The following is a 21,848-nucleotide window of genomic DNA, read 5'->3' as shown; positions in this document are numbered from 1 at the left end:
CCGGGTGCGGGGCAGGGGCGTGTGGGCGCGCAGGCTGCGCGCTGGGGCAGGCCGTGCCCTTTTGTTCCAGGCTGAAGAGCCGGCTGGCAGCTAGGAAGGGTTTAACCGGGAGAGGCCAGTACTGCAGGATTCTTCTGTAGCCGCTGAATCAGTCGGGGGTGATTGTTGCTGACATAGGGTAAACAGATTTGGGGCGGCAGTAATCTTTCAGAAACTTGCGCCGGTCCTCCACCTGATCCGTAGGTGTTGATGGTGCAGGTGCACGTTGCGGGTGTGTACTCTGACCTCCCCTAGCACTGCCGCGGCGGTGAGTAATGCTGAACGTCCCCGAGGGAAAGAGGTGGAGTTAGGAACGCTCAACAGGTTATTTTCCCTTCGTGTAAAATTAAAGGTTTGCTTTGGAACTAGTTTGAATTTAAATTTCGAACTAATTTTGAGCTGTGACTCCTAAGCAGCTGCCCCTGGATTCGGCGTGACAAGTTCCCATCGTGTGTTAGCTGGTGTTGCTGGAGCTCGGCTTAGTGGCATTTGCTGTCGAGTGAAACTATGTGGTTTCGGTCTGATGTCACTGGCTGGTATGCACTTACTCAGAAGGGATATTCTGTAGGCTGAAGCAAAATACACACCTTATTACTGCATTACTACTGAAAAACTTCAGACTACTTGAAATACTGAGTTACTGATCAACTTACTAGTTGTAACATACTGTTAGCTGTGGCGATTTTATCAACTTCGAAGGCTTTATTTGACTTCGAAAGTGTATTCAAGGCAACTTGAGCTTCCACAAGGCAATTTAAAAAAATTAAATGCCGATGGTGACATACTGAGTTGCCTGCCCTTTTCTCAGTATGCTTTCAGAGCTCTTTTATTACACTTTAACATGTGTATGTGCACACATTTCAACAATGAATGCATATGATTGGAGAAGTAATTTATTTTGGGTAATTCACTATGTCGCTTAGCTACAGAGACAGATAAAGTGTATTACCGTATTGCCTGCCCCCCCCCCTTCAAATGCATTTATGTTAACAACAAACAGTACTTGAAGGTAAATGTTGTCTTTGCTCCTAAGAAGAGTAGTGGCGTGTTAGAATTCTGCCACACAACGAGTTGTGAGAAATTGCATCAGCTTAAATTTTGCCCACTTTCTCATGTATAAAACCAGGATGCAAGGTTCCCAATTCCAGTTCAAAAGGTGATGGAAGAATACTGACTTCCATGTGTGCGTGAACTGTCTTTTAAAAAGAACTTTTTTTTTTTTTAAATACAGAAGTATTATCTATGTTGACTACAGACTGGTGTAAAATTGGAAGTTCTATCTTACCATAGCAGTTACTTGAAACTTCTTCCAGATAGATCATGGTCATATCAAGTTGGCCCATTGAGCAGCTATGCATGTATACAATATCAGCCAAACTAATTATACTGAAAGGTAGATTAATTTAAGAATGTTACAAAATATAGTTTCCCTTGCGTTTAACTCTTAATTGGTATTGCTTTCAGATTTTATAATACTCATGTATTTGAAATATCACTTTCTCAGGAAAAAAAAAATATTTTACAAGTCCCGTAACTTTTTCCATGTAAAATCTTAGTCCGTAATACCTTTTTATCAAAGTTATTTCTCACTGTTTTGATCTTGATCACAGAAACATCTTTAGAGACTAGCATGTTAGGTGTGCGTTTCAGATGAACGTCCTTGTCAAAACAGAAATGCTTTCAGTAGATGTGTAGTGTTATTTCTACTTCAGCCACTAGTTCCTGGGCTACTGTTCATATAGTTTTAATAGTTGAGGATGGGGGGATTACTAGACTATTGGAAGACTTCTGTGTTCAGGTTTCAGATCTTGTTTCCTTCAGTCACCCCTTTGGACATGGTATCTGGTTTCTCATTTTTGGGGTTGTAATGCATTAAAAAAACCCTCTGTGAATGGTTTTCTCTTTAACAGTTACTTAGCATTCTTTTTAGCCTTGTGGGCCTTGTGTCCTTGTCCACATTTATCTTGGCATGCTTGACCAGAAGAGAACTAAAAAAATTTTTTTTTCATTAGTTGAATAATTCTTGTTTCTACATGTGGGAATCTTGGCTGGTACAATTGACTGTGTTATGCCCTATTACCAATGGTCTTGTATGTTACCTTCCACTGCCCTTCAGTTTTGGTTACTTAACTCTTTCCATGCTATGCTTTAAAATAATGTGGTTTTATTAAGGTTTTAAGTGCTTGTTGTAGTTGTTGGTACTATACAACAGAAATCAGTGAGAGAAACGAAATCTTGCTTTGTCTAAGCTAATGGTGGCTGTGATTGCAAAATGTAAGGGGCCTAATCTCTTCTGATGTCTTTTTGAACAATGCTAATGGATGCTGTGGGAATGATTGTGTCAGGGTATTAGTAATGAGATGTAAAGCTTTAAGCTGAGGGTTCAGATATAGTCCACATTGGTTAGAAAAAATAGAAATGCTTTTAAGTGGTAAATGTGGGGGCAGGACTTACTGAATCCTCTAGCCTTTTTGAATGTTTAACGTGAGTTCTTGAGGCTTCCTTATATTTCCCAGTCTTTCACCCCAGTCCTGTAATTAATTGGATTTTGGTTGTTCTGTCTTTCTAGCTCCAGGCATGTATCTATTATCTACTACTTCAATCAGAAGTTGAGAACTTGATCACGTTAACAGTTCAAGATTTGCTGATTGTAAGGACTCTTCGGTTTCCTCTGCTAGAGGAAATGACCTATAGTTTTCAGAAATATGCATTAGTCTCCTACCTCAAATTCTACTTGGAGACACCAATGTGTTTGTTTCATGTAGAGGATATATGCACAAACTTTTAAAGCATTTTATAGTGTGCTGTAATCTATGAGATAGCTAAGTTTGGAACTGAATTCTGGTTTTTCCCCCAGAACAGAATTCTGTTTTACCCCTAAGTCTATATGAATACTATAATGTTAGATCAATTCTCAAGCAACTATAACGAAGAAATAAATACATAGAATTTGTATATGGGGATGTAATACCAAGTATGGAAAGAAACAGAGGGCTTCATTTAATGTCAGAATCTACCTTCTACTTAGAAAAAAAGATCCTGTAAAATGTTTTAATTTCATTTTGACTGTGTTCCTGAAAGTTGTATTTGGACCTTAGGAAATATTTTTTTCATGTTTTGTTTTCAAATAATAAATTATGTATGTATGTAACTTACATTTTGGCTTTGGATTTTCTTAAATTCTTTGACTGTTACAGTTATGACTACAGGCAATTTCAGCTACCAAATGATAGTTTAGGTGCATTTTTCAGTATGAATTTTGTTGTAATGTGAGAGGAGTCATTAGCTCCACGCTCCGTAGGTCATTATGAAGTATATTCTGGAGTTGGCTTCTGATTCAACATGTAGCACAAAGATTACTGTAATGTAAACACAGCTTGAAATCTGACTGTGCATGTGAGCTGGTTCTACCTTTATAGAGTGGAAAATCAGTAAGACCTTATCACTGACCGGCTAGCTAATCTTTGTTTCAAGGAAAACATCTACAAATGGGTTTTTGTATGTCATAGGTATTTTAATGTGCACGTTGTACTGCTACTTACATACTATGTGAATAGATAATGGGCTTCTGTCTCAGCAAAAAAGGGCTCAAAACATGGTGTTTTGAATTAGTGCTTGAAATGAAGAGCGATCATTAAGCTTGAGTGTATGTCCACGTTGACACTGCAATGTACCATCATAGTCAGAACTTTCTGGTATGAGAACTCATGAAAGTACTTGATAACAAGTCCTCAGCATTAAGATACTGAATTGAAAACAGAACTGTAACTAGTGAACTGTTCAATCTCTGAATTCTGCTAAATACTTGATTTTGTTACTTGGAATGCTATGCAGAAGTATTGTTGATCTCAGGTCAAAGCACCCATCCAAACACTTTAATACGAAATTGGTGAAGTTCTGGTCAAGGGCCCAACTGTTCACCCATTTTGTTACAGGCCATGCCAGTAAGTTTGCAGTATGAAATAGGATCCCCTCTTCTGTTTTGTCCTCTTATCCTCTATAACTAGAGGAAAGGTGATGTCTTGTGTGTGTTGGGGGGGAAATCAGATTATAGTTGCAGTGTGGGGAGAGTAAAGTCATGTGTGTGTGACAAAATGAATAGTCCCAATGGTTGGTTTATTAACACTGCGTCAAATTTTGTCTGAGTTAAGGGATAGTATTTGAATCAAATGCTTGTTGTTAAGTTCATAGAATGTCTGAAGTTATGTAATCTGTACAGCAAACTACCCTCTGGTTAAGAAAGACATTGGTCATTTATATCCCCCGAATTTCTCCCAGTTATAGTATAAATGCAACAAAAATTAATATCAAACTATGCTCAATGTTTTCTCAGGCAAATATATTGCTAATGACTTCTTCACTGAATGTACTGATTAAGCAAACAGCCGTAGGGAAGTCTTAAAATGAATTCCATGATTCTGTGCAGGGTATTTATGCTGAGTCCAAAAAGTCCTGAAATGAAAACGTTGTCTTGTCTTATTATGCTATTTTAGGGACAGATTATTCAAATATGCACTCTACACTCATAAATAGTAGGGGTGCCCTTGTTTCAAGGGGCTGCAACATGCTTCAGGGAAGGATCTGAGAAAATGCAGGAACATGTTTGTCTGAATGCTGAAAGGCAGTGTGGGTCTCTTGGATCCCGCAGGCACTGCAGAGGCCGCGGGTGTGGTGACTTGTCCAGGGACAGTAGTGTCTGCTTGGTTATCCATGGGATTTTCCTGCTGTGGTATATCCTTAGATAACTCCCGAAGCCACAAGCCTGGTGGGCTGTTAGAGCTATGTAGATGGGCTACTGCAGGGTTGGGGAACTGCTCTAGTGTGTGCAGGACTGGGCACTTCGCTCATGCTTGCTATTCCTAGCTCTGTAGGATCTTCAGTAGCTCTTCAGAGCTGTTTCCTTCCTTTGCGCATCAGGATTTATTTACACATTTGAAAAAAATATATTGTAGCTGCTATAAATGTAAATACTGGATTTATGTTAAAATAGTATTTATTTTCTCAAGGGTATTTGGTAATCTAATGGGATTCTTGTTTCCTAATCCATTATAAGCAGATGTTCTACCCTTTTATTGTGGGGGGAGGGCAGCCTAAATTCAGTAAGATGATAGCAGTAGGGACTGTTGTGTTGGAGAACTCGTGCTGGGTTTGTGTGGCAGGGGAGGGGGCTACAGCTGAATCCCCTGTGAGAAGCTTCTTGAAGTTCCCCCAGCTCCAAGTCGAATCTGCCTCAGTGCCAAAGCTGAGCCAAATAGCGACAGTGGCCATGCCTCTGTGAGAACATACTTAGGAAGGGGAACCTGGGAGGGGGAGTTGTGAAGGAGACACCTATGTGAAAGGAGGAGGAAGGAGGGGATGCTCTGGAGCATAGACACCCGCCCCTGCCTGTGTCCTGTGGTGACAGGGCCGGCTGTGCCCTGCAGCCCATGGGGGTCACTGGGGGAGCAGATGCCCACCTGCAGCCTGTGGAGGATCCCACGCTGGAGCAGGGGCTGTGCCCAAAGAGGGCTGGGACGCTGAAGCCAGCTCCTGCTACTGTAGTTTGGTGCTGGGAGGTCTGCAACACGGGAGGGGCACCCACACTCGAACATTTTGGGAAGAGTTGGATTGTGTGGGAAGACTCACACTAGAGAAAGTTCGCAAAGAACTGTGTCCCATGAGAGGGACGTCATGCTGGAGGAGGGGAGAATGTGAGGAGTCCTCCCCCTGAGAAGGAAGGTGCAGCAGGGCTGACTGTAACCCTCATTCCCCGCTCCCCACACTGCTGGCGAGGAGGTGGAGAAATCTGGAGCAAAGCTGAGCCTGGGAAGAAGGGAGTGGTGGGGTGAGGTGTTTTCAAGATGTGGTAATGCTTTCTCACTGTCTCATTCTGTTAAGTGGTGGCAGTGTTAGTGTTTGAATTAAATTGATGTTCTTTTCCCTCCCCTAATGAGTCTGTCCTTTGCCTGAAACCCTGATGATTGAGTCACCACTCACTTATCTCGATTCCAGAGCCTTTTGTTTTATTTCTGCTTCTCATTCCTGAGGGGAAAGGGGTGAGTGAACAGCTGTGTGGTACTCAGTTGCCCTCTGGGCTCAAACCAGGACAGATCTTCATATTCTTTTGAGAAAGGGGCAAGTGTACCGTGACCCTTTTTGGTCTGCATAACTCACTGTAAGGTGGTGTTTTAGTTTTCCAGAAACAACAGAACCTGGTACTGCTCTGATAGTCTTCACCTCCCCACCCCCACATATGCAAAGTACTGGAAAAACTAAAAACAGAAATTGAGCAAATGTAGGCAGTTTCTTGGATTTGTAGTTCCAAGCCTTTTCCCGGTAAGTACTGCACTGAAGAGCAGTCTTCTGTCTTCCTCACCCCTGCCTCTTCCATTTGAGTTCTTTCTTAGGAACTTAATTACAAAACATTCCCTCCACCCCTCCTAAACCAAGCAGTAATTAGTTTTCAACTCATGATCCTTTGGGATTGTATAGGCTGTTCCTTGCCCAGTTTGAAAGGGGTCCAGTGGCAGTGTCTTCCCCTCTGCCCCACTGGCTCAGCAATAATTTAAACAGATGACTCCTATTTATGTATCCAGCTTTAAATTCTACTTGTAAATATTAACTTCCCCTGTTTCAGTGATTTAAACTCTAGGCTGTTTCTTATGATGCATCTAGGTGGGACAGAGTATAAGCAAGATGCATAGAGACAGAGTGAGTGTATTTCAGACTTGTTAATACACTTTAGAACATATGTTCAAGCTTTTGGACATGGCTCTTTAAGATGAGTTGTTGTGGATGAAAGAACACCCGTTGCCCTTTCCTCCAAACCTTGTTGATTATCATTCTTTAGACCACAGCCCCTACAACCATGTCATTGTTGTTACAGCATTAATGACTTAGTTGGATAATACAAAAATTTTGTAGTAGTAACTTGTGGCTGAAGAGACACTGCTCAATTTTTTTGAGCAGTTTTGAGCTGAGTTAATTAAAATTAAGTAATAACTTTAAATTAGAACTAGAAGCAGTAACATAATAAAACAGAATAGATTATGAAATTTGAACAATTATGTCAGTTTTTGTATTACTTAAATTATGAGCAGTGGTGATGCGTTTGCAGAAGGACTGACCTGGCACACATTGCTATAAAATGATCTGGAAAAACAAATTTTAAAGTCTTGAAAAATAAATATTCCCCCCTTTGCTTTTTTTTTTTTTTTTACACAGTTGCTTTCAGCTTTATTGAAAATACAATAGGCTTAAATTCTGTACCCTCTAAAGATTTGTTTCTAACAAAGTAATTGAAATTACTGTAACTGTAAAACTCCAGAAGTAACTTTCAAAGGTGCTACTTGACAATGTGGTATGAAATAATTAGTCAGTTGTAACTAACATGGGATCAGGATGGTACCTGAGGCTAAGTATGCCAAGTATTGTTTATCTGAACAAATTCCAAGACTCATAATAAATCTGTAATTCAAGTTCATTTTAGATGGCTGACTTCCCCAGAATTAAATTTGGGAGAAGGCCAGATCACGTTAACTCTCTCAGCACAGGATGCTTGTTTAAAAACTTTTATCTTGCTTTAACCCAGCATTGTTCTTGCATGTTATTTGGAAAAATACTCTGTTGCCTGTGAAAGCCTCCACATGAAGTAGTATTCCAGCATACTGTTAGGTTGAAAAGGTACAGGCTTTTCCTGTAAATGTAGACTCCCTGAAGTAGTATTTCAAGTGGGCATTAAGATCATGAAGCCAAGCTTGAAGGCATGGCAGTCTGACAAAAGAACTTGTGTTTCCTTCAGTTTTGAAATTAAGTTGTGGAAAGTGATTGGCCATCACATACAGGATAAACCCCTCTTAATAACCCAGCTATGTAGGAATGGAAATTCCTGGAGGTTAATCCCATGTGAGAGAACTAAATGGACTTAAATTTTGTTTGGGTTTTGCCCCCTATGGACAATGTAGACTGGATTAATGCTCCTAAAACAGGGAACCTTTAGCTAGGGAATACAGGAAGGGTCTACAGGCTCATAAAAAGCATATCAATGTCTTGAACCAAGAACATGTTTCATCTGAATTGGCTACAGTGCTGTAGAAGCACTCTGTAGTATGCCAGCTTATTTTTTTCAATCTTGTTCATGTAGTTTATTACAGTTCATTTACTGTTGGTAGTTAGATGGTAAATGCTCCCTAGAGCTGCTCAGGAAACTGCTGAGTTTCAGATGGGAGGATCTGTCAGTAAAATTGTTTGAAATATCCTGTTGGTATGAAATTCTGAATAATTAGTCTATTATATTCCATCTTGCAGCTGCTGACTCCCGTGTTTTACGTTTCTTAGGTGCAGTAGTACAAGTTACACTGGAAAATAAGTATCATCTGTCAGGTGGTGAACCATGGAATGTTATCATCTTGGGGGCAGTTAGGAGGCTTCTTGACCGTATACCACCAGCTTTATCAAAACTTTAAGGTTTTGTTTATGTTGTGATCAGCAACAGATCTGCGAATCTTATGTAAATATGGTATAAATCGGTGTACTGTTGCCCTCTGAAGTGAATGACAGAGTCACTGTATCACTGCAGAGTTGTCTGTCTGTTCTCCCACCACCTGTTATTCTGATGACATGTCTAGGTGGAATATTGTCCTTGTTGCTCAGTATTTCTTCGGTATCTCTGAAACTGAAAACTGTCTGCATCAGTGAGTTTTTCACGGAAGTGCCAAGAGTGGATCGGATGAAGTTGGTCTTTACAAGCAAGGAGGATTCAGAAATTGATTAATAGCAGGTGTGTTCCAGGCCACTATTGTCTCTTAAGAGGGGGAAGCTGGAATAGCGAGGTCTGTGCAATACTTTGAGGAGTTTGAATTCCGTCATCTTCTGAATGAGAGGTTGGCATCAGGTTCTCAAATGAGCTTTCAGCAGGGAGAGGCCTGTCTTTGGTTATGTTTTAATTTTGTTTACCTTTCCTGGATTTTTGTACAAGCTTCTGTTGGCTAAGCCACAAGTGAGAATGAGGATGGAAGGAAGGGAACTACAGGAAGAAAACAGGGAGGAAAATACTAGGTGATATGTGAAGACAAGAGAATGAAAGGAAAGAGGGAGCCAAAGGCAAGCAGACAGTTTTTAATCCTGAATCAACTACCTATTCTTCCTCTTCCTTGCCTCTGCACTTCCCAGCAAAGAAACTAAAAGCACAAAAGCTGAGGTATCTGTACTCTCCAAATAATTGTGAAGCCTTGTGTTGCGTTGTTCCTTACTCATGGAATTGTCTCATCAAGGCTAACTGCATAGCTGTATGTAAAGATTACTGTTAAAAAAGTGAAGATTATCATATCAGACCTAACCTCTGAAAGAGCCATAGTAAAAGCATAGATATTTTGCTCAAGTTGCAGTAGTGTTTCTTGTAGCTGCCCTGTGAGCTCATCTGCTTATTTCTGCTTTCTGTAAGACAGGGCTGAAGTCAGTGGGGAGAAGAAAATAAAATCATAAAAGATCTTTTAAATGCTAATAAAATAAAGGATAGTTTGAAGGACACTAGGATTCTATACAGAAATTCTAGATAATACGACCTTCCATAGCAAGCTGAAAGTATTTCAAAACCTGTAAGAATTCAAACTTCAGATGAGAATTAATCAGAAGCCATAAATAAAACATACTGAAATAGATTGACTGGTTATTCTGTCTTGTATTGCATTTGGAAATAATGGAAATAATCACACACACTAATTTGGGTGATTCTCTTCAGTTATACCATTTATCTGAATTTATTTCCAGGTAACTGGGAAACGGCAGAATCTTGAGTATGAGGATAATTTGGCAAGCTACATCCTCTTAAATGCATATCTGTACTTTAAGTCTTGTGGAGCTAGCCAGCAAAGCAAGCATCATCTGAAAATCTTTGATCTTACTGGGTTAGCTGTTCATGTAGGTAGGACCTGAATTACAGGTGGAGTAAAACAAAGAGTTTGCCTTTCTGACAATACTGTGCTCTTCCAAGGGAGAGGAGATGATGACCTAAACGCTCCCAGTTGTGCAAGGACTGATAGCTTGAATTAGTTAAAAATATAAGTAATCAATACATGCCTTATTCCAAAAGAAAATTCTTAATTTCTGTCTGATTTCATAGCTGCCTGTCCTGACTGTTAAGAGGAATTTTGGGATTGGAAGTTGAAATATCCATTAAGTGTGTTTGGATTTTTAGTTTTGAAGAACTTTTTGAGGGTAAATAAAGTCAGAGATAATTCATTTGAAATAAACCAATGCTAATGTAAAAGGTTTTTTTGTTGCATATATCTGTAACTGGTAAATGCCTCTTCATCTTGGGAAGATGTGTAAACCATACTAAGAAGCCATGGTTGAGAGTTGCTGAGATCATTGCTCCTTTGGAAGGACTAGTGTTGTTGCTTTTTTTTTTTTTTTTTTTTAGTGTTTAAGAAATACTGATAATGGTAGGACTTTCTTTTTGGCTGTAAACTTAGTTTTGTTGACAACAATGTGAAGTTTGTGTCCTATACTTCAAATTATGCTAGCATTTTAGTTTAAAAGGCAAACAGGAAGGAGATGTCTTTTAAACTTGAATGTGATATTTCTGCAGCATGCAGTTTGCTAGCCTGAGCTTCTGATTACACTATTTCCCTTTTAAAAAGAAAAAAAAAACGGAGCAACCAAACATGCCTTAAGTAGTTACTAGTGATTTGTATGGGCTTTTTCCTTTCCTCTCTACAATTGAATTAAAATTGAGACTTTTTTGTCATTTTCTTTGTGTTTGTCCTTGTTTTTACTCCCTTCTGTGTGAATGAAGAATGCTTGAAGTCACCTAGAGTGAAAGAGTAAAAATAGATTTGTTAGTGGTAAAATAAGCAGACAGTGGTTTTCTTTGGAGCAAAATTTCTACACAGGACAGGGAGAAGTAAACTGTGGTGAGCTACGCATACAGCTATCTGTTCCATGAGCCTTGGTGTGCTACGTGCTGTGCTGTGTGACAGGAGAGAAGCACATAAATAGTGAGCTGGAATAGTTTGAATCTTACTACAATCCTGATTAGTCTTTGGGCAGCTAATACTAAATTTTTAATCTTGTGAAGTAACAGAGTGATCCACTTTTTAATTTCTAGAAAGACCTTTGAATAAAGTCAATGACAGGCCTTGCTTTGCTATGAGTGAGTTGCTTGGGATATTTATAGTTGGCATTAGTAATTTCCCTTTTCTCATACTGAAAGTACCATTTTTCAAATGGAACTGGACCTGTAGTATGAAACTTGATTTTGCTTGTGCTATCTTTTAGCTTCCAGAACAGGACCTTTTAATTTACTTGGTTTCAGTCTTTCTGTATTTAAAAATACATTTTAAGTAAATAACTTGAAACATTTTTGGAACACTTGTTAGAGAAATTAAAAACAAAAACAAAACAAAACAAAAAACCCCAAAAAACCTCAAAGCTATTTGTACTTGATAAAATACTATAGATAGTGTCATAAAACTTAGTAAATAGTTTTCCCCTGTCAGAAAAGCAGATTTCCCCATGTTTTAATGTTGCATAATTTTTTTTATTTGTAAATTATTCCATATACTTCCAGTGTAGAAGTTAGCATGTAGCTGACCAAAACATAATACCTAAAATCTGTCTTTACTGTCCTAGGCTTTCAAGCAATGTAATTATGTTGCTTCCAAGCGATAAGCCAAGGCAATTTACAGATTACTGGAATGCTTGAAAACACTGACCTTTCAGGTCACTCTGAGCACTCCTATTATGCAGAGATTGCTGTGGCACTGTTGTAATGTGCTGGCCTGTCACATGCTGACTAACTTGCAGAAAGCTTTGATGCAGCTGTTTTAAAAATGCTTTTGCTGACTGATAGGCACTTAGGCTACTGACTGTGAACAAAGCTGGCTCCCATTCCATGCTTTTAGCCCCCATTTTCTATAACAACACTTCTCCCCTGCTGACTACACACACAGTTCTTATCTGGGCCCTATTGTTGACTTGTCTCCATTTAAATTGTATTCATGTTAATTTTCACTTCAAAAATAGTTGTGTGTGAGAGAGATTTGGTTTGTGTGGTTTATTCAGAGCTGCTGCAAACAAGCAGCCTTGAAAAATTGATGTGGTGGCTTTAAAGAGTAGGTAGATTAGAGAGGGGAGAAAGAGTGTGTGACTGGGCAAAGCAGGGGAGGGAAGGGATTAAAAAACAATGGTCCTTTATTGGTGAAAAGTAGTTTCCTGAAATGTAGCATATATTGTATAGAAGGTTGAACTAATGTATTTTCTTGAATTGGCACAAAGAATAGGAAGAAGTTGATAAGTAAATGTTTCTTTCGACTATGTGATGTTCAGGGGACATTGTACATGGTAACTATAATGACTGTACCTTCTTCAGTATTAGAATCAGCACTAGAACATGAATAAAAATTAAACTGACTTGATTTTTTTTCTCACTCTTCAATTTTATTAATAGGTGTTAGATCAGATAGTGCCTGACTTACAAGGATCACAGTAAAAGGAAAAATAAGTCCAAAAGTGAAAATCTTTAATTCCAGTAGTCTGACTAGAATGTTAAAAGTATAAACTGATTTTTGTTTTCCAAAGACATGTACAGAGAATCCATATTCTCACTGAAAATAAGGTGCTGGATTTTTGTGAGAAGCAAACGTCTAATCTAAGTAAGCCTGTACAATAAGAAGCATGGCAAAGTTTACCAAGCCACAATTTAAACTTTGTCTCCAGGGAATGTATTTATATTTAATATAATCTATTGGTTACTTGTACCTCAGTTTCTAAGCCTGTTAAGAGTCCAGTGTGTTTGGATCATAAACTAGGCATCTCTGTTCTAGTCTGCTGAGAGTCAGAAAACAACGCAGTAACATTTGATGGATATTGTATATGTGTATCGTGTATGAAATTTTATATAACTCAAAGATTGAGCTTCTGTTGTGCAGCATGGCATCACTGTCATCTTCTTTGGGCACTGTGAGTTCTGGTATTCACCTGTGTTTACTATGTTTCCAGTAACTGCAAAATATGTACAACCTGTGCCTAAAATCTCTTGAAACAGTAGTGCATATTCAGGGCTAAGCAGTTGGTGTATTTAAAATTGCTTCTGCTATTTGGCTAAATAGTATACAGAAACAGTGCACTAAAGTATAAACTTGAAGTTGTAAAGAATGTAATATATTTTTCCTGCTATAGCAATGCAATGAAGAGAACAGAATGAGTAATGAATTCACAGCAGGAAACCAACTGAACACTGTAATTCTATAGTGAGTGTTTTCCTACTTTCTAGGTAAAAAAAGTCCACACTCTTTGTAGTGATTGGTAGGACAAGAAAGTTTGTTCTTCATCTATATATATTAATTATCTTTTCATAGTTGCACCTTAACTTCCACAGGGGAAGATTATTTTCTATGGTTTGGTTAATCTGGATCCACTTAAATGGCACAGTGAGGCAAAAAAAGGTGCATTACTGCACCTGTTGATAACATTACAGTATCATTTAGAGGATTAAATTTCAAAAGGAATGACTTCTGAATATGAACCTACAGAAGAAATTGGTGGAAAAGATGCAACTGAATCAATACATTGATACAAGAAGTACAAATTTAGATATTGTCACTGCACTTAATTTTATCTTATAAATTTTTAGAACTTGCATGGCTGTGAAGGTATGAATTATTTAATTGGTCAGGCTTTGAAAGTACTGGTTTTTACATTAAGTTTTATTCTGCTATTCAGTTCTGGTTTCACTGAGAAAAGACTGCACCACAACTGTCTTTGCTGGAAGTACTGCTTCATTTCTCATCTCTTTCTTTTTTAATGACCAACTTTTTCATACTGTTTTTTATTCTCATCTATTTAGTCTTCAGGATTTTCTTCCCAAGAATACTCTGGATTAAATGGTTTCTCTGTAAACCATGGCCTTCTCATAGTATTTTGCATTGAACTGACTCATCAAACAGATTGGTTTGGTATACTGAAGCTAAATTTTTGAGGTTTCTTACTCATTTAGGACAGATGTTCCTTTAAAAAAAAAGTCTAGCTGATACTGCAGGTCTGTAGGTGATTCAGTTGCTTCCTTCTCCCCCCACTATCCCTAGCATCTGGTTCTTGTTGTCATGTAACTTGATAGTTTTCTGGGGTAGCAGTTGAATGAACTGTAGCTGTAACCTAGGATAAACAGGTCATTGGCCAAAATTATACAGACATTTCAGCTGTTAACTGAGAGCTTATCTAGTTTCTTCTCCAGCTGGTTGGATAAACAGCTAGAATGTCATTCATGCTTTTTCATTTCAAAAAATGTGCTGAGTAAACGAAAAAGACATCTGCCCATTAAGCACAGATGGGAAATACTTGCAAAGAGGTGGGTTTGACGGGTAGCATGTCTGAGTAGTTATGTATAGACTTTTATTTTTAGTCTTTTAGAGTTTCTTTTCTGAAATACTCTACGTGCTTGTCATAGTCTTCACCATAGCTTGGCTAGTAATCAAGGATTATTCTTTATGAAATTATGATTACCTAGGGAGAAAGAGCAGCTTCTCATAAGTTTGTCTCCTAAGCATGTAGTGTGTCTCCATTACTTATTGCATAGTTGATTCTTATTTTGAAGTTGAGTTGAAGCCGTAACATCCACTATTACTTTATGGACATGTCTGTCTTTAGTGATTAGGTTGAGAGTTTTCACTTCCTGTGACTTATCTGGGCAAAATCAGGACAACATACTTGAACGTAATTCATTGGTTTTGTTGGCATGTTTATAAAAGACATCCAATTGACTGCTATAGAAAATAATTTCAGTCATGTGTCTCCGTATTAGGTACTTAAGTTGATAGCTACAAAGGCTGAAAATTAAGGCAGCGCTTCAGGCCTGTACAGATAGGGAGACTGCCACTAGTTCGACTAATGACAGTTCTCCTGAAAATGCCATGATGTTCTCTTGCTATTCAGCCTGCTGAGAGAAAGCTTTCGGTGTTACTTACAGTGCTGATTTATGTAGATTTTTCTTTGTTGGGCATTCTTGATGAGTGTCATACTGCTGCCTGTATTTACTGGGGTTTATTTGTAGCTTTCTTTAACACCTCAGTAATTTTCAGTTTGTTGGTTGGTTTTTGGTGTGTGGAGTTTGTTTCTTTTTTCTGGTGAATGCTTGTAGGGTATGCAGACTTTCTTTTTCCTCATGTTTGAAAACTAGTCTACAAAGATAACTGAAGCTCATTTAATTATGAGCATTACTTTTGGTCTTGTAGGATGCTTTTTCTTGGACTGATAGAAATGGCTTATGTTAAACGTTCTTTTAACTTGTGCTGGAGTATACTTTTTTTGGTGGTGCGGGAAGAACCCCTTAAATGTGTTATGGAACAAATGCAAAGTGAGATCATTAAAAAGCAAAAATGCCTTGTAATTCAGTCAGCTGTACCATTCTATCAGACTTGTTTAGGCTGAGTTCCAAGTGCAAACTTCAGATACTACAATTGTGTGTGTTTTGATGCTTATCACTTGCTTACATGAGAAGCTCAGATTTCATCTTGGAAAAAGTGTGTACCTAGCTTTAGTAGCAGTAGGGAAAAAAGAAAAATCTTGAAAGTGTGGTTGCATTGTATCATGAAAATAAAGATGTAAGTGAATCTAAAATACTACTTCTTCAAATTATTTCATGGTAATACTAATGTTTGTGTTTAATTGTATGGATGTAGTAATGTGTACTATGTAGGTATGTGGGACTGTAGATTATTTGAAATAATGTTATTAAACTATCCTGTAACTAATGCTTTGCAACAGTCTTACCTCCAGTCTGGAAGAAGTTAAACCCTGTAGAAACTGCACTTGTGTGAAGTGGTGCATTGGTCTCAATATTTAAGTATATGCATCAATAATCTGCACTTTTGATATGATAATGCGTGTGTTGTCTTTGATCTTTTGAGAGTAAATATGACTTGGGAGCACCAACTCCTACATTGACAGTGCACTGCCAAGGAAAAATGGCACCAGTATGATGATAGGTATGTGCAGGCTAATGGAACCTTAATCTGTTCGATTTATGATGTACTTGTGAGGATTGGACAGCTAGGATATGTCCTTAGTTTGCTGTGTAGTTACAAGATATGAAGCAGAGATGCAAGGGAAAAAGCTTTTAAGTACTTTTTTTCTGTATTGCTTTGTAACAACTTCAAGTAGCTTTTTTAAAAGAAAAGGTCACACAGCAACCCTAAAGCTACATTGATGACTTAGCTAAGGCCCAGAAAAGACCACATGTTGTCTTAAAAATGACCTGTGTCCTTGACTTGCAGATACAGTAACACACCTGATGCTTGGGCGATTCGTGGTGAGTACCATCCAAGGGCAGGAGTGTGGTACAAAAGTAAAAAATGGAGTAAAGTTCTGCTCCTGAAAGAACTCAAGTTCAGCCAGGAAATTAAATGATACATGTTTTGGTGTGTACCTTCCCCCTCCAGAGTCAAGGGGCTGGTAGTTATTTTGTTCGGTTTTTTGTGGGACAGATTGCAGCCAATATGCAGCAATGTGAACAGATGTATCAAGAGGGGAAAAATGTCGCTAAGTAGAATTTCTGTTACCTTTCTTGCTTCCTTCTTTTTGAACTTTGTCACTCTTGAACTGAATTTGTTATGTTTTGTCATTTAGAGCCTTGACCTGCTTTAGAATGTGAAGCTTAGAGACTAGATAACTAGATGGGGAAAGACTTAAATTTCTAGTTATTTCCACTGATATGTATCCTTTTGTTATTTTCTTAGATTACGTTCAGGGTGTGAAAGTTAAATGGAGCTGCTTTCTGTATCATAAGGATAAAGGAGTGAGGTAAAGGTGGTGTAAACAGTGAATTTTCAGTTTGCAAACTAAAGTGTCAGATTGCTGTTTTGACTTGCAGTTTAAGTTAAAGTACAATTGGAACAATTTTCAAAAGTGCAGAAGTTTGCCCTTGTTTAAAGGCTGTGAGTTTGCAAAGTCTCAATTTTTAAATATGGTTCCAGGTAGTTAGAAGATGCAGTTCTGGTAGAAGAGCAAGGCATATTTTAAAATAGCCCTGATCATTTCTGCCCACATAGTTTTCTCGCCTATTTGGGAATGTGCATTCCAGAGTGGTGATGAATTGACATGATGCAGTTTTGGTCAAGAATATAATCCTGTATCCTTGATATACTTGAAATTGTGGTAAGAGAAATTAGTGTCATGTGGTTAAAACTGCTGGTGAGGCAGTTTGTTCCACTTAAATGAGTTTATTTTTAATTGCTGATGTAAATACAAAAGTAGCTTTGTGACCATTTTTAAGGTTAACATTTGGTTTTCTGGGTGTGGCTTTTTTTCCTTTGGAACTGTGCTTTTAGTTATACTTGAGCTTTTTTTATCATTTTCAATGCCTTGAAGCTATTTGATCTGAAAGACTGTAATTTTTGATAATTCATAACTTAGTATGCAAATGTAAAAAGATTTCTAAGTTTTACATAAAAATCAGTGTTAGTTTACCTACAATGGTCAGAATAACTGAAAGTCTACCAAATGGCTCTTTGCAAGAAGAGGACATTTTATTGGTTTTGAAGTATGCTGCTTTGCTTTGTATGCAGAAGGCAACATGCTGCTAGGAAGTTCTGATCTGGTCAACAATTAATGCTGTTGGGCATGTAAGTTAATTCCCTTGTCCCTTCCCCTGCTTTGATGTGCAAACAGGAAAGAAAAAAAACCCTAGCTGTGTGTCTGTAGGGTTGGATGGGAAAAGCCATGATGGTTATGTAAATCTGAATACCTATGGAGTTTAATTTGAAGCCTGTGTAAAGCCTCTTGTCCAGTAATTACTCTGTCATTTTGTTCTGGTGACTGTAGCCAATGTCTCTTTTACCCTGGCTTCAGAAGGGAATGGAAGGAGACTGGGTGTTGTCTCCTGATTTGGTGAGTGACAAATGGCTAGGGTAATTCTTCAGCCTGGGATTCATGCGAATTCATAGTTATTTGAAGTGAGAGTAGGGATGCAGTCTACAAAAGAGAAAATCCTAAACTGAAAAACCCAGAACACAAAAAGGGCTTGCATTTCTTATCTTCAGTTTAATATATGGTGATTTACATCCAGCTTTTCTTAAGAGGTCTGCAAGCTGGAAAAGTTTGTGAACCACTGGTATAGGGAAAGGCCATAGTGGGATTGCTGACGGTAGGAAATCAAAGAGGATTGTAATCAGGGCAGCTGTTGGTGCTGGGCAGTATCTCAGGTCTACTTCATTACCTCTTGTCCAGTCTTGGCTCCCCATTGGAGTTGGTTTCATTGCTGTTTTTTAGGAAGATGAGGAGTTACGATGGGAGTAAAAAGATGTTTCTGGCTTGGTTTTGGGTGGCAGGGGCACCAGGTGGCAGGGAAAGAAAAGTGGAAATATCCTACTGCTTCTTTCTTGCTTGGTATTTCTTCTGGAGCTGCTGTTATTTTCTCTTGTGCTTGTTAGTGGCCATGGCTCCTGAAGAGAAGGCAGCACATCACTTAGAAAAAGGGAAAGGATAATAAATGGGAAGGTAGAAAAATAAGTGTTTATTTTTCCATAAAACATGTTTTGTACCTCTTACTTTGGTAACAATGCATCTTTTGCTTTCTGAAAAGAAACATTGATATCTTTCATATATCCAGTAGTATAACCAGGATTAAGTCTTTTTTTTTTAAAAAAAAAAAAAAAAGTCCCACTCTGGCTGTGAATAAACAAATGTTTGTTACCTGCTAAAGCAGCTAGGGTTGTGAAAATGATTGCATGTATGTTGTTATATGGGTGATGTTTCTACATTTATAGTCAATGAATAACCTACCAGGAAAGATTTTTATGTTGTTAGCTTTTTTTCTTGCTTCTTTTCTACCTCAGGAAAGGCATCATCAGTGCAAGAGTGGTTACTTGATGCATTTCAGAGTAACTTTGCAAATAAAGGTGAGAGTAGCCTTAAGTTTAGGTATTTGCTGCTCCTTAACCCTTTGTATTGTCAAGCAGCAGCCTGAAGGTGTTGTTTTCATCATTATACTCGTTCTGATAGGAGACTTTGCTTCAAGTCCTCTGGCTGCTACACCTTGCCTCTTCAGCACTGTTGGACACCTGCTCAGTTGGTTCACACAGTTACTGAAATAATCCATCCTTTTTCTTATATCCCATTTACCCCTTCATACCACTCTTTTGAAACAGAACTTTCACAATCACTTCAGGTTTTCTTATTAGTAGTGGATAATTTTAATCAACTTAGAGACACTAAACAAAAGTGTGCAAAGGTCTGATGGAAATGAAGCGGTTAAACAACCTGTAGGAATATGCTCCTTGGGAAGTGGGGCTTCGTCTGTATGTCTGCAGGCTACTGAATGCAATGTAACAGCTTGGTATAAAAAAAGGAAAGGACTCTTGTCTCCTCTGTTCTTCTGCACTATATGGTTCAGAATTTAAATAATTGTAATATTGACAAGTATTTCTTTATGGTTTTTCATTCTACATCTTATAACATTACCTGGTTTTGAGTTCCCAGTGCTGTTATTACTCAGTTTTGGAATTGGATGTAATGGCAATTGTAGCATGATGAATTTTTTTTTTTCTTCATCACTTGATAATTAACGTGTTAATGTTAGAAATGAAGTTTTTCAGGAAGAAAACCCTGGAGCAGACTCATGTTATGCATGTAAATAGGGACACTGGGAGACAATTGTTGTGAAGTAAAGTGCCAAAGCATACTGATTGTGCCTGCTTAAACAGATAGATGCCTCTTCCCTTCTTCGAGGTATGTGTTTTGGAAAACTAGGTACTCCATTTCATGGTGAAGTAATACAAAACCAGGCATTGTTAATAGGATGGGGATAGTCCTTTTTGCTGATGAAAAATGATGCGTTTTCCACTTCCTATACTTGCCTGATAAGGAAGTTCAGGAATGTTTTCCTTGCTGATAGCTGAATAAACCTTTCAGACACATTGCCACTAATCACTGTTGTAGTGTTTTTTACCCATCCAAATCTCATGTCTGTCTCGGATCAGCAGGGTATTGCAGTGCTGCCCTAATTCTCATTCCTTCTCTCCCATTGACTACTTGTATTTTTTTTCTTCTTCTTCTCTCAAATTACAAGTGCTGCACTTTTTTTTTTAAAAAGGTGAACACTAACCCAAAACGAAAACCTGCTGTGTTCTCTGCTACACACTTCTCTAACCAAAGAGAAGTGGGTTTTTATTGTTTTTGTTATTATTCACTCCTTACTACAAAGTCACTAAAAACATTCTAACAAAAGAAGTTACTCTTTTTCAAAGAGCTGTAATATGTAACACTATTCAGTCTCATCCTCTTTAAACTCCTGAATTTCTGTATGGTTGGTTTCTGACTTACTTCCTTTGAATGTGTAGAGTTAATGCAAGCTTAGAGTTGTGTTCTGCATATGCTTTAGCAGTCATATGACTGCTAAAACTGATTCTTCCTAACTGACAGTTACTCAAATTGGTGGTGGGGAGAAAGGTCATCTCTGTGTGTGTGATGGTTCAGGGTAGGGAAGGACACAGCTCAGAATTTCTTACTAAGAGTGGCTGGTTGAGATTCAGAGGAAGCAATTTTGTACCTATAAAAAAAACCCAAACAACAACAACAACGAAGAAAACAAACCCAAACAACAAACCCTTACTATACAAAGTGACATATTTCTTCATACTGAAATTCAGGGGGGGGAAAATATCAGGGGGAAAAACTCTGTAGGAGTCTGCAACTACAAAAGTAGTTAGTTGTCAACTTCTTCTACCAGGCAAAAGGCAGTGTGTGTGTGTTTGGAGTATGTGTTTCAAGTCTTAATTACAGAAGAATTAACCATAAAATGTATTGTTTTGTTGTAGCTGGGTGGGCTTTAAAAAACAAAAAGCCCCAGAGATTTTAAGGATAAATTGACCTATGTGTGTGACTGTTCTTTTGTCAAAATGGAAGATGGTAAGGCCATAATTTTGCATCTGTAACTTGAACTGTTGTGTAGGGCTCTTAAATGTATATTCAGTCAGATTGATATTTTACAGTTTTGAGGAGTATCTTGAGAAAAAGAACCTTGCTGTCTTAGTGGGATATTGCCTATCCTGAGGCTTTTGTTTGATGTATCTTCAGAGTGTAGTGATCTAAAATTGACATGGTGCAGTGCTTGGTAACTGGGTTATCATTTTTCTGGATTAGAAACAAGGTAAGAGGCATTCTGGTTTAAAGGGGAGTGCTTGAATGCTTTGATTGCTGCTTTCATGTTGGTAATTTTTCAGTGGCCATATCTTGTGTGTTTTGGCTTTGTATTTTTTAAATAAAAAGCAATGGCCAGGTAAACAAGTTTGATTTAGGGTTCTTATATAAAACTAATACAGAATTATTTTGTTTTCTGTATACTGATACTATGGTCTCCTCCTCGCCCAAGGGAAAAAAAACTGGAAGCACTCCAACTAATGTTCTTAACAAAGTAATAAAACAGTAACACCAAGCTGTGCATAAGAGCAGGGATGGAGGCTGTGTGTGCGGTTAGATGATTTGATTTGATTTCAGGAATATGGTGGAAATGTGACTTAGAATCACAGAGTAGTTAAAGTTGTAAGGGACTTAAGATCCGCTAGTCTAACCTTCTGCTCAAGGCAGTTCTCACTATATCTGGTTTATAGAACAATTGCAGAACAGCGAGGTCAAAAGAAAGTTCTGGAGATCATCAAGTCTAGTCCCATGTTCAAAGCAGGGTCAGCTACAGCAGGTTGCCCAGGACCTTGTCCAGCTGAGTGTCGAAAACTTGCAAGGGTGGAGATTCCACAGCCTCCATGTGCAGCCTGCACCACTGTTTGACCACCCCTGTGGTTTTTAAACAAAGTGACAAAGCAGGTAATATCTGATTGGAA

General features: G+C 38.2%; 1 protein-coding gene across 9 annotated transcripts in view; it reads left to right on the top strand.

Annotated features, from left to right (window-relative positions):
* Positions 1 to 21,848, top strand: part of TJP1 (tight junction protein 1) — a 192,205-nt gene that overhangs the window by 117,825 nt on the left and 52,532 nt on the right. The window lies entirely within an intron of this gene.

The sequence above is a fragment of the Athene cunicularia genome (genome assembly GCF_003259725.1).
Source record: "Athene cunicularia isolate RWA chromosome 10 unlocalized genomic scaffold, athCun1 chr10_part1, whole genome shotgun sequence".
NCBI lineage: Eukaryota > Metazoa > Chordata > Aves > Strigiformes > Strigidae > Athene > Athene cunicularia.
The sequence above is the reverse complement of the archived record's forward strand: the minus strand, read 5'-3'. Positions and strand labels throughout refer to the sequence as shown.